Genomic DNA, 13,940 nt, shown 5'->3' with positions numbered 1-13,940 from the left:
TTGGACAAAATTCTAAAGCAGTAACAGTGAAGTCTAAAAGAACCCTGTCCTAATCTTGCAAAAAGGACAAGTGTATACACAGATTGCTACAGTGCTATGGTTACATGTAATACTAGAAATAAAGGCAGTGGTTTGGAAATATACAGGATAAGAAAACTGTAACATGCAGTCACCAAACAGGAATCAACCGTAAGTCAGAATTCCAAAAAGACAACTATACACAATTTTGCCCTTCCTAGGCACCAAAAACTCAATAGAAATCCAATTAGCGTAAGCATACTTATCAACCATGAACTATAACAGGTGCATGATAATTATCACAACTTCCTGAATGTATCAGTCAGGGTTGGGTCAAAAAGACAGAAATCACTCTAGATATTTCTAGCAGAAAGCTCTTTAATTCAGAGAATCAGGAGTTTAGAAAAACACTGGTAGTACTAGCAAAAGAAAGGTCAGAGAAGACCACTGGAGGTCTCAGGGGTGCTGGCAGCTGTAACACAGTCACCAAATAGTATAAACACCAAGAAACTATTGGCAATGATTACAATAACATGCTGAGTATTTGCTAAGAAATGTCTGTGGAGCTGCCATAAAATTTCACATGTATAAAAGCCTATGCATTCATCTACAGCTGCTGAAAGAACAATAATATGACTTTTGCTCCTGTCCAGCCCTCCAGATCTCATGCAAGTGGCTATATTACCCTTGCCTTTATTTTCTGATACTTTGGTAATTTGAGGTCTTGCTGACTCAAGAGGGGCTGTCCCTCCCAGGGTTAGCTAATTCCTCTAGATGACAAACACATTACCTGTGATCAGGCCTTTCAACTGCAACCAAACCAATACAGAGGCTGAACCCCAACGATCTCCTTTATTGGCTGCTCCTGCTCTGGGCCACTATCCACCTGCCATTATCACTCCAGGCCCAGAACCAGACAACCAAGGACAGCTCCTACCTCCAGAGCCATTGAGATTGTTCAAACCAGTCAGTCCTGAACCTGCTTGTCGGGCCTCACCAGTTCCTTCCCATGGAAACCAGAATAAAGGCTTTTGTTCACTTTTTCACCCACTTTCTCTGCTCCTTGACCATCCCTGCAGTCTACCACCACCCTCTGCTATCATGGTATGGCATACTCCCTCCTCTTGGGATCTAAAATAACACCATCTTTTTAACGGCAATCACTTCCTGATCTCTTGGCCTCACCATACCTGAATAATGTTAAAAATCAACATCTTCATTCAGTGCCTCTCATTGAAGAAACAATCTAGAATTTGTTAGCAGAGATTTCGAGAATCCCTCCCCCAAGCATCCAACTACTGTATTAGAGGGCACAACATGGAAAGAGAAAAATAAGAGACAGTCCAGACGGTGAACTCGAACAGGTAATGACCCTTTTAGTATATGGCTACAGGAATAGTTCTAGTCTGTTCTGGATTATTCCACTTGAGTAGAATTGACTAGATTTTCCTTTATGCTGTTATTGATTTTTAAAAACTTTTCCAACTTTTATTAGTCATGGTTCAAAGTCAGCCTTTGCTTGTTGGTGATCACCATCAAAGGATTTTTGGCCTCCTTTGTGTCCTGGACACGGTTTGCTGAACATTTCACTTGCTCAACAAAATGCCTGTGCGGTGATTCAGCCCTTTTATGATCATTATAGACCTTTTCTTCTCTGGCTTCACTGAAGCGATGAAGGAGAGGTTTAGAAATCCTTTCGGCAGGAAAAGGCACTTCCTGAATAGAGTATGAGGTGAAAATGGATCTCTGGCAATGACAACTGATACTTCCTGTGCAATATCTTTAACCTTTCCCTATCCCAGGGCTTCTGTGTTTAATCACCTCCTGTGGCCTGGAGAGCCCCAACCCTGGCAAGGAAAGCTCAACAGCTGGAGAGGTTGTAGCCTCAAACACAGGTGAGACTCTAATCTATGGAGAACTGTGATTTGGGAAGGATATTTTAAAACCTCTTAGGGGAGAGATCTGCCTTGTAGTTTGGGTTTCAGTTCCAAGTCGATCCCCTCCTCATGGGCACCGTAGCAACCTCTGTACAACACTCACAAGCATCCTGTTTGGAAGAAGCCTGGAACTTTTTTTATTCATTTACTTAAGAAATATGTGTTGCTTCTTCTTCCTCTTTCTCTTCTGTTACTTTTCAGAACAATTTAGTCAAGAATACATTTCTCATGGGCTAACAAGGTAGGTATCCTTACCAGGGTCGAGGAAGTTTGGAGACCAAGAGCAAGTGGCAGAGTCTGACTCGGGAGGAGGGTGCTGGGCTGGAGGTGGGGGTGTCAGAGCCCATTTGGACTGAGGAGAGCATCAGCAAAGGAAGACAGGCTGCGCAGGTGTTAGCCACAGAGTGCTAAGGAAGGCACCCCATGAGAACTGGCCTGGCATACTGGGTGGGAGCCTGCAGGGGTGAGGAGAACACTCACAGGGAGATGTGGCCTGCTGTCAAGGGGCAAAGGAGGGCCTCTGTATGGCAGGTGGTGGGCTCCCAATAAGAATCCAAACCCAAATCAGGAAAGGCAGACAGGCATCAGGAAAGCAAAGGCAGTGATGAGCAAGATCAGTTATGTGAGGAAAACTGATCTGATCAGAAAATACAAGAAAGGTAACAGGCGCCAGAGTTGTCACATACAGAGTTACACATACAGAGAGGAGACTAGAATGAACTTTGTGCCTTTGAGTTAGAATCAGAGGTCTCGGTGAGAATTTATGCTCTTGTGTGTGCATGTGTGTGTGTGTGTGTGTGTGTGTACACTCTCAATGTCTGTCCCACTTATTGATTCTTGGTTTTATTTATTGTGTTTTGGGGGTCTTGTAATGTAAGTTATGCTAATACCTATATGATGTAGCTTTGACCCTATGTTTTCTTCTAGCAGTTGCAAGGCTTTTGTCTAACTCCTAAGTCTTTGGTCCATTTCACTTTGAGTTTTGTGCAAAGTGAGAGAGAGTTCTGTGGATTTTGACAAGTATATTGTTATGTAGATACAATTGTTGTATCACAGAATAATTTCAACATCCTAAAAAATCCCATGCTTCATCCTTCTCCCTGTGCCCCTGAACTTCTGGTAACCACTGACCTCTTTATCATCTCTGTAGTTTTTCCCTTCCCCAATGCCATATAATTGGAATCACATAGTCTTTTCAGACTGGGTTCTTTACTTAGCAAAATGCATGTAAGATTCTTCTATGTCTCGGTATGGTTCATTATCTCGCTCCCACTTATTGAATTAGAATCCCTTTCTGGATCTGTAAGACAGGTTTTTATTTATTAACCCATTGAAGGATATTTTCTTTCACTTTGGTTTTTAGAGATTGTGAATTAAATTGTTATAAACATTTTCATGAAGATAAATTATATGAAGATAAATTTGCATGTAAGTCAGTTGGGTGAATACATAGGAGTACAGTTGCTGACTCAGACCAAGTTTTTCTTTGTAAGAAAGTGCAGAGTGTCTTAAAAGCTGTGTATCATTTTGCATCCCTACAAGCAACAAATGGTAATTTCTGTTGCTGCACATCTTTGCTCAAACTTAGTATTATTGGCCTGGAAGTTTTCTGATAGGTGTGTGGTAGAATGCTATTGTTCTTTTTACTTGCATTTCCCTAATGACAAATGGTTTTGAGCATCTTTACATAGCTTATTTGTTATCTTTATGTTTTCTTTCCAGAGGTATTTGTTCATTGCTTACTTTTTACTTGGGTTTCTTATTTGTAAAGTGTTTGTATATTTATCTGGATGCTTGAGATTTATTAAGGAACAAAATAAATAATATATCTGCCTATATGAGAATTTTATTCTAATGGAGAGAGCAGGAAAATGCAATAAATGGTGCAAATAAATAAATGAGTCAAAAGGGGACACAACAAAAGTAGAAAATAATAAAAGGGAGTGAGGATCAGTACAAGTGGTAAAATAAGCATCTGAGGCCATAGAGGGCTATTGGAAGGTAGGTATTTAAGCAAAGACATGAGGGAGATGAGTGGGGCCCAGGGATGCTGGAGAAAAAAGAGCTCCATAAGCAGAGGATACTTGGACAGAGACCCTAAGGCAGGAACATGCCTAGAGCTTTAAAAAGTGGAAGGGCTGGGGTAGCTGTACAGCCAGGAGCTAAAAAGGAGGAAGAGAGGGGGGCAAATAGGTCTACAGATAGCAGATCAAGCCTTGGCCAAGGTAAGGATTCTGCTTCATATCTGAATAAAATCATGAGGCATGGCAGAGTTTGGGGCAGAGCAGTGATGTAACACACCTTGCATTTTAAAGAACTCACTTATTGCAGACAGAATGTGGAGATTTGTTAGAAGACTATCACAATTATCTGGGTGGGAGTACCAGTGCTCTAGGCCAGGAGCACAAGTGGGGATGGTAAGAAGCAATCAAATTCTGGATGATTCCTACAATCTGGAAATGAGATTCAAAAGAAAGACAAGAGTCAGGATTCCAAAATCTTAGGCTTGAGTGATTAGGGAGATGGACTTGCTGTCACCTGAGGTGGAGACAGATCTATGGAAAGAAGGACTTGGGAGGAGAGTTGTAGTTATATTTTTCATTGCTGTGACCAAAACACCCAATCAGAACAACTTAGAGGTAGAAAAAATTTATTTGGGGCTCGTGGTTTCAGAGGTCTCAGTCCATAGATGGCTGACTTCATTGCTATAGGCCCAAGATGAGGGAGAACATTATGGGGGAAAGGCCCAGTGGAAGAAAGCTATTGAGCTCACAGCAGCAAGGAAGCAGAGAGGTTGGGGAGAAGGGCCTCAGGGAAAATGCACTCTACCAGCCCACCAGCCACACTCCACCTGCCTACTGTTATCATCTAGTAAGTCCATCTGAACTAGGATGAACTGATTGGATTATAGCTCTCACAATCCCATCATTTCCCTTCTGAATATTCCTATATTAACATGAGCTTTTGAGGGATACCTCATATCTAAACTATAATAAGGAAGATCAGGGGTGTTGGTTGCAGGCATTATTTTGCAATTCCTACTGGACATTCAAGGCAGTTTTGGGGCAAGAATTCAGAGTCTGGGAGAGACATTTTGGATTAGAGATATAGAATTACCCATCATTGGTATATTTATAACATTTAAAGCCATTGAGGCTAATGAATCACCAAGGGAGTAAGTAAAGACAGGGAACAGGATCAAAGACTGAGCTGTGTTACATCATTGGTGACTTTGATAAGAAAGGGTCTGGGCAATGACTGAGGGAAAACTTAGATGGAAGTAGGTTTTAAATAAAATGGAAGGAAAGAAATAAGAGACTGAATATAGAAAGAAATGAGCTGGTAAGGGAAGTGGAATTTTATTTTTAAAGAAAAGGTTTATGTTATCTGTTGAGATAGGGGAAATACTAGAAGTCTTGAGTGCTGATGGGAGTAATCCAGTAAAGAGGGAAAAATAATTGATAGTTCTAGAGAAAAGGGAAGAATTGCTAGAGTGCTGCTCACCAGGATTAGTCAGGGTGGGATTGAGTGTGTAATCAGAGGAATGAGCTCTGTACAGGGACACAGAATGCAAATCTACAGTAGCAGGCAGGAAGGCAGAATATGTAAACTATGCATGCAGATCCTGATGGGTAGCAAGATGATGGGGTAGGATTCTGAGAAGTTTTCTCATGACTGATCCTTTTTTTCCCCAGCAAAATCAGAGGCAAGGCCATCATTTGTAGATCTGTATTTGAATCATAGTGCCTACTGTCATTCCAACTATAACTTTGAGACTGGAAAGTCAAGAAAGCCTTTCCACAGAAGATGTTATTTGGCTGAATTGTGGGGATGGGGGTAAGGGTGACAGGGTGCAGAAATCCCATCTGTAACTGCCTGAAAGACTTAGAACAATGAGAAGTATTTTCCTGCAACTAGAGCATAGAGGGTGTGTTTAGACAAAGATTAGAGGACAGGCTAGAATGGCATTTAGGAACAGATAGTAGAGGGCTAACAGATAACTGTAATAGGAGAGTAATAGGAGAATAATAAAATTTTCACTTTACAAAGATAAATTGTTAGCCTTCACAAATTGAATTCCAGTGAAGAGAGAGATGCAATTCAGGAAAATAGGTTAAGGACACATTGCAAGATTGCAGTGAAGGGCAGCATCACTATCCTGAGTCAGTGGAGGAGGACAGAGTCAAGATCAGGACCTGAGAACCTGACTTCCCCATGGCAGCAGCGGCTCTCCCTCATGTATGTCCCCTTGTAGCCACAACACAAGGGGTTCCCTTGCTTTCCAAGTTGACTCTCCTTGCTTCTCCCATTACATTCCTAGTTGATGGAGGAAGTTGGCATTCCTGTCTTCCAAGAATAACTTAGGAAGGAGGAGATGAACTACACTCAGTTTACATTATTTTCATTGATATCATCTAATGATAAAATTCACATATTTATTCAGTTCCTGTTATTAGCATGACACTATCCTCAAAGACTCATTCTGTAGTAGGAGAGACAGACATATCTCCCACACCATAGAATATAACTGTAATAAAAAACAGATTGTCTTAAGCGCTATAATAAAAGAATTACAAGTCAAATGTAGTGGGACAACAGATTTATTTTAACTGGGGGCATGTACGGAGACTTTACAGAGAAAGTGGCATTTGTACTGGACTTTGAAAGATGGTAGGACTTTGACACATGGAGAGATGGGTGTTATATAGGAGTAAGAGAGTGCATCCCTGTTTGAGAAACCACGATTAATTTGGTGTAACTGAAGCAGACAAAAGCTTCAAGAGAGCTGTAAGGAAGACTAGAAAGGCATTTGGAGCTGAGCACAGGGGACGTGAGATCCAAGATGAGGACTGTGTTTTTTATTCCATGCAGTAGTAGACAATTGGAAGGTATTTGAGCAGAACATTGTTTGATCAGCTCTCTGCTTTAGAAAAATGAGTTTTCTTTTCTGATGGGGTGGAGAGATGGGAGGCTGGGCGACCAGGCAAGGAACTTTGGAAGCAATTTCTGGGCTTTTTTTTTTGACACTGAGGAATAAATTGAAAGGGCAAGTCCATGGTCAAGAGGCTGGCAGTATAGCACAGCAGAAAAGAGCAAGGGCTCGGAAACCCCATAGCCTTGTCCAAATCCTTATTCTGCCACTGGTAACTGATCTTGGGCAAGTTACTTAACCTCTTTGTGCCTCAAGAGGTAGTAAGTAGAACTACAGGCTGCTGTCAGGAGTTTTAAGTGTACTACATAAAAATCACTTAGGATGGAATCCAAGCTGATTTGTAAATACACTGGAATTTTGCAAGTTAGTGCATGTCATGTTGGTAGCCAGAAATAAGCCATGATGAGAATATTTATACCGTGGAAATTAATTAACACTACAATCAGAAAGTTGGAGAGGAAATGGGGATAGGGAGGAAAGGGGGTGGGGGAGATATGGGATATATATATATATATATATATATATATATATATATATATAGAGAGAGAGAGAGAGAGAGAGAGAGAGAGAGAGAGAGGGAGAGAGGGAGAGAGAGAGAGAGAGAGAGAGAGAGAGAGGCATATTTAGTATCTCAAGCAACTTTAAACTCTTTGAATGGCAAACATTTGATGAAAAAAAAAAGAGTCTGAAAAATTAGGTTTGACAATATGTTTTGAAGTGTCTTATTTCACTTCCATGGGACTTGATATATATGGAAACTGGAAAAGTAGAATTTGAAGTGACTTTGAGGGGTTAGGTAAAATGGGTTAACTCAAGCAGCAAGTACTAGAAATACAATAATACATAAATACATAAATACATAATGCAATAATACATAAATATATAAATACAATTCTTGTTAGATTAATCCCAGGACTGCTTAATACATAAAATACCATAGTTTAGTTGGAAGTGAGGTTCAAGGAAAGAATATCTGGTTAGAAACCAGACTACTTGAGTTTAAGTCCTTCTTGCACTACTTATTAGCTTGGACAATTCACTTATCTATGCCTGAGTTTTGCATTTAAAAATGGGGTAATAATGGCACCTCTCTTGCAGGCTTGTTGTAAATATCCAATGGATTAGAATATAAATTATTATGTACTCCATATAGGACAGAGACACCACAGCACAAATACTATAGCAGTGTTAACTATTATTATTTTCCAAATATGAACCATGTAAATTTCAGCTAGTCATTTTGTTTCTTTGAGGTTTAGTTTTCTAATCCATAAAATGGAAAATAATATTAACAACTGACTCTTCTACCTTCAAAGATTGTGGTAAGGAGTGAATGAAATATATTGAATATGAAAGTGCTTTGGGAAACATATAGCACTATGAGAAAAAAAAATGTATAGTACAGAAGGCAATCTTGGAATGAGATAACTATGTTGGAGCAAACCCCACAAAGTGATTGTGAACATAAAAGAAAAATTACAACAGGCTGTGCAAATCACAAATCCCTCTATCAAGCACCTGTTGGTATGCAAGTGTGCTTAGTTTGGAAAGGAGTCTGGCCACCTTTGGCTGCAAACCTGTAAACAGATAGCAGTTTCTGTAAACAGCCTTGACACACAGTAAAGAGCTCCTCTGCTTGGTTTTATCTGAAAGTGGAAGAGCTGCCCCACTGTGAGCCATGATATCATGTCATGAACTCTAGGAAAGCTTCTGGACTCCCCCATTCCCTCTGCCCAACTCACTTATTTTGGCTGAAAATGTCTGACCTCGGTACATAATTGCATCCTTCATTCCTAGGGAAGCTAACACTATAAGCCATCATCAGCTGTTTAAACCTCAGAGTGAGTGAAAAATTGGAGAAGAGCCTTTGTTCAGATATGGGTAGGTGGGAGTGAACACTCTCTACAGCTCTGCTTGGACTGCTTTGCTGGTGTGGCCTCTCTGTGTTTTATGATAGTTAAACCTCACTTGACCCCACTAAACTTCTTTCCCCCTGTATTTGCCTTTTAAATCTCTCTCTCTCTCTCTCTCTCTCTCTCTCTCTCTCTCTCTCTCTCTCTCTCTCTTACATCATTTTATTTGGTTCTTCTCATTCTCTCTGGCCATTCCTCCTTCATTCCATTTATCGATACCCCTCCTTTTGAATGTTGCTATTACTCTTTCTGAATTAAATGTTTTAATGAATGCGTTGTAGTTACCATGATAGTGGGGTTCATTTTGACATAATCGTACATGCATGGAGTATAATTTCCTCCATTTCAGTTCACAGTACTTCCTCACTCCCTCCTTTCCGCTACTCTATTGTCTACCTTCTATTTATTTATTTACTTTTAAATTGGTGTTTTATAGATATAAATAAATGTGAAATTTACTGTTGTATATTCATACATAGCATAATTTGGTCATTTTTGTTCCACATTTCCTCTCTTTTCCCAACCTTCCTTCCTCCTCTTCTACCCTCTGCCTTTACTCTGCTGATCTTCCTTCTATTTTCATTTTTTTCCCTTTGCTCTAGATCAAACATATGAGGGAAAACATATGAGGGAAATCATTGACTTTCTGAATCTGGTCTACTTCAGTTAGCATGATGTTCTCCTGTTCCATCCGTTGCAAATATCATAATTTCATTCTTCTTTATGGCTGAATAAAACTCCATTGGGTATATATAGCACATTTTCTTGATCCATTCATCTGCTGGTAGGCACCTGGGCTGTTTCTATAACTTGGTTATTGTGAATTGTGCTGCTATATTCACTGATGTGCCTGTATCTCTATAGTATGCTGATTTTAATTCTTTTGGATAAATACTGAGAAGTGAGTTAATTGGGTCTTATGGTAGGCACATTCCTAGTTTTTCTGAGGGATTTCCAGATTGCTTCCCAGAGTGGTTTTATTAATTTGCAGTCCTATCAACAATGTGTGAGTGTACTTTTCCCCCACATCCTCTCCAGCATTTATTACTATTTGTACTCTGGTAACAGCCATTCTGACTAGAGTGAGATGAAATCTTACTGTCATTTTCATTTGCATTTTCCTGACTAGTAGGGGTATTGAATATATTTTCATATATTTTTGGCCATTTGTATTTCTTCTTTTGAGAAATGTCTGTTCATTTTATTTTTTGTCTATTTATTGATTGGGTTACTTGTTTTCCTGGTGTTGCATTTTTTGATTACTTTTATATTTTCAATATTAATGCCCTATCTGAGGAGCAGATGGTAAAGATCTTCTCCCATTCTATAAGGCTCTCTTTTCATGATATTGTTTCTTTTGCTGCGCAGAAATTTTTAATTTGTTGCCATCCCACCTATTTATTCTTGGTTTTATTTCTTGAGCTTTAGGGTCTTATTAAGGAAGTGGGTGCCTGCCACAATATGTTGGAGTGTCAAGCCTATATTTTCTCCTAGAAGTTGCAGAGTTTCTGGTCTAATTCTAAGGTCTTTGATCTACTTTCAGTTGACTTTTGGGCAGGGTGAAAGAGAGGGACCTAGTTTCATTCTTTTACCTATGGATATCCAGTTTTTCCAGCACCATTTGTTAAAAGGTTATCTTTTCTCCAGCATATGTTCTTGACACCTTTGTTGAGTATCAGACTACTGTGTCCACGTGGGGTTTGTCTCTGTGTTTTCTGTTCTGTTCCACTGGTTGTCATGACTGTTTTGATGCCAGTGTCAGGCTGCTTTTATTATTAGAGCTTTGTAGTATAATTTGAAATCAGATATTGTGATTCCTCCAGCATCACTCTTCTTGCTCAAGACTGCTTTGGTTATTCTGAGTATTTTATTCATCCAAATTAATTTTAGCATTGCTTTTTTAGTTTTGTGAAGAGTGTCATTGCTATTTTGATGGGGACTGCATTAAAATAGAATCTGTATAACACTTTTGTTGGTATAACCATTTTGACAATGTTAATTCTGCCTATCAGAGAACATAGGACATCTTTCAGTCTTCTATGGTCTTCTTTAATATTTCTTGACATACTACTCAGTTCATTCTACAATCTCTTTTGGATGCTATCAGCTATATATTGTTTCCCTAATATTTAAACTAGTTCAATTCTCTCCTATGAAACCCTCCATTATTGTGGAAAGCTTGAAAGCACTTTGAAGTCAAATATCTAAAATAAAACTAAATTTTTCCTTTCTATCCACAACCTTCTCTCCCAATTGTATTCCTAATGTTATCAACCATAGTTGAGGTCTCTATCACCTACCTGGTAATCTAGATGATCTAGGTGAGGAAACTTCATGTCCTGGAGGGTGTATTTCCTTTCATCTCCCGCATTTAAAAAAGCACCAAGTTGAGATTATAAATTAGTGCAGCCACTATGGAAATCAGTATGGAGGTTCCTCAAAAGGCTAGGCATGGGATCACCATATAACAGAGCTATACCACTCCTTGGTATTTATCCTAAAGAAATAAAAGTCAGCATACTATACAGTGATACATTCATACCCATGTTTATAAGAGCACAATTCACAATAGCCAAACTATGGAGCCAGGGTAGCTATTCATCAATTTTGCATGAATGGATAAAGAAAATGTGATATATATACGTAATGGAGTTTTATTGGCCATAAAGAAATATGAAATTATGGCATTTGCAGGAAAAGAGATGGAACTGCAGACCATTACGTTAAGCAAAATAAGCCAAAATCAGAAGGTCAGGGGTCATATATTTTCTATCACATGTGGAAGCTAGAGAGGAAAGAGTAAAAGAAAAGTGGGAGGTGATCACATGAAAAGCAAAGGGAGATCATTAGAATAGGGAAGGGAACCAGGGGTAGGAGGAGGAAGTGCTGGAAGTGATATTGGCCAGATTATATTGTTATATTGTTTGCAGGTACAAATAGGTAACAACAAATCCCACCATTACGTTCAAATAAAATGCACCAATAATTTTTTTTAAATTCCACCAAGTTGCATTTGTCTTCCTGCCTGTGTTTCAACGATGCCAGGAAATAATCCAATGCCTATTTGGATTCTCTCGAGATGCTGGAATAAAGCATCAGTTTATGAACATGGTCTAATGAATGACCAGGATTTGGCTTTCACCTGGTGAAGGAACATTTTATTTTCTAAAAATCATTACAGCTGGGCATGGTGGTAAACACCTTTAATCCCAGCAGCACCAGAGACTGAGGCAGAAGGATCACAAGTTCAAAAGCCAGCCTCAGCAACTTAGCAACTTACCTAGACCGTGTCTCAAAATGAAAAGCTGGGAATGTGGCTCAATAGTTAAGCACCCCTGATTTCAATCCCCAGTACCAAAAATAAAAGTAAACAGAGTCATTGCAAAGTTAAGAAGGCAAAGTATAATGATCTAAATTATGAATTTTAAAACAATCAGTGCTTTTTCAAATGTTCAGTCCCCATACTAGAACAAAACACTATGGACAATAATTTCTTGAGAAAATGACTTCTGTAAACAGATGCATATAAACCAGGCTGAGTTATTAAGGGGGAAATGAGTTTAATAATATAGTATTAATCAGATTGTATATCATCTAGGAAAGGTGTACTATAAAAATGTTTTGAATATTAATTGACCTCTGGTAACTTTAGTGTTGTAAATATTTGTATTATAGTGAGGTAGACAGTTTAAAAGAAAACTCTCCATTAGACAGACTTAAAATTTTGTAATAATATTTAGGAAAATGATAACTTTATGAAAGAATGAAATATCTGATTAATGCTTAACTTTGTACAACTTGAATATAAACTTTAAAATATTAGAAATTATAACATTTGAGTGCATATAACGTTTTGTACATTAAGATGAATTGCATGCTGTCCATTTCCTCTTTGCACTTTCAGTCACCTTAAATAAACAAATATATACAGCCTTATCAGAACAACAGTGCATCCAAAGCAAATGTGCATTTTAAATTATTTCTCCTGGCCAAGTCCTTTTTTTTATTTTCTTAGCATTTTATATTAGCATTTATTATCATTCTCATCCATTCTTGGACAGTTTGTAGTTCTCTGAACCAAATAAGCAACAGGTTTAAATGGGGAGAGAGCAAACCACTTAGGATAACCCGAAACGTTCTTTAATAGTTGGTACAAGTTCCCCCATTTAAACCATTTCATGGTCAAAGATGAGGAGCTCACTCTTCAAAGGGCCTTCTCAGGGGCAGTATTTGAAAATAGTACTGGGCAGGCTGGGGGAAAGTTCATGGTTTTGACTACCTGGGAATGGGTATTTCAGTTTCTCTGTGTGCTCTCTCCTGCTTCCTTCCGGAAGATGAATTCCACCCCGCCTCACTCCTTTACAGCCTGTTCCCTAATCTCCCACCCCAAGCTCAATATAACACTTGGCTCTTTTCACAGTTTCTCATTACTAAGTTTTAAAAACATTGCCTGACTGGTAATTACAATCTAAAACAATTCTTTTGGGGGAGCCCTGGGCGATTGCTGGCTGGTAATCTTTCAGGAATGTCAGAGAGAGGGGAGGGAACATAGATGTTAAGAAACTTCAGAGACAGGGGGTCTCGTCCCCTTTCATCCTTTCCTTCCCTGCTCCAGGCCTGGCCCTTTATCCCATCCTCCTGTGGGGCCAACCATCTCCCCTCCCCATGTAGCCCTTGTACTTCTTGGGCTCTTTCTCCCTCCTCTGTACTTCTTACATTAATAATACAGTTCTCCACCCCTACCTACTTTTTTTTTTAATTAGGAAATCACCTTCCCCTTAGAAGGAAATGTTTGAATTTTGGTAAATTCTGTTTTAAAGAAATCAATTAGAAACAGACATCACTAAGAGCTTTTGGGTGGGCTACCTCCAGCCTGGGCTAATGGACCTTGGTGTCAGCCCTGTCAGAGGGAAGGCCTTGTGGTTTCTCATTATCCTTCAGGGGGTTCCATATGGACTAATTCTTGTCATTCCATCCATACCAGCTCCCTTTTCCCCCCACCAGAAAAAGCAACAGTAAAGACATCCAGTGACCTGAGCTCTCAGGAGTGAGATGGAGGTACCCCATGCCCAGTGCTGGAAGAGGCCAGGGCAGAACTGGTAAATTCATGGGAATATACAAGGGAGTGAAGAAGTCGCC

This window comes from Spermophilus citellus, assembly GCF_964194105.1.
Source record: "Spermophilus citellus genome assembly, chromosome: 16".
Classification (NCBI taxonomy): domain Eukaryota; kingdom Metazoa; phylum Chordata; class Mammalia; order Rodentia; family Sciuridae; genus Spermophilus; species Spermophilus citellus.
The sequence above is the reverse complement of the archived record's forward strand: the minus strand, read 5'-3'. Positions refer to the sequence as shown.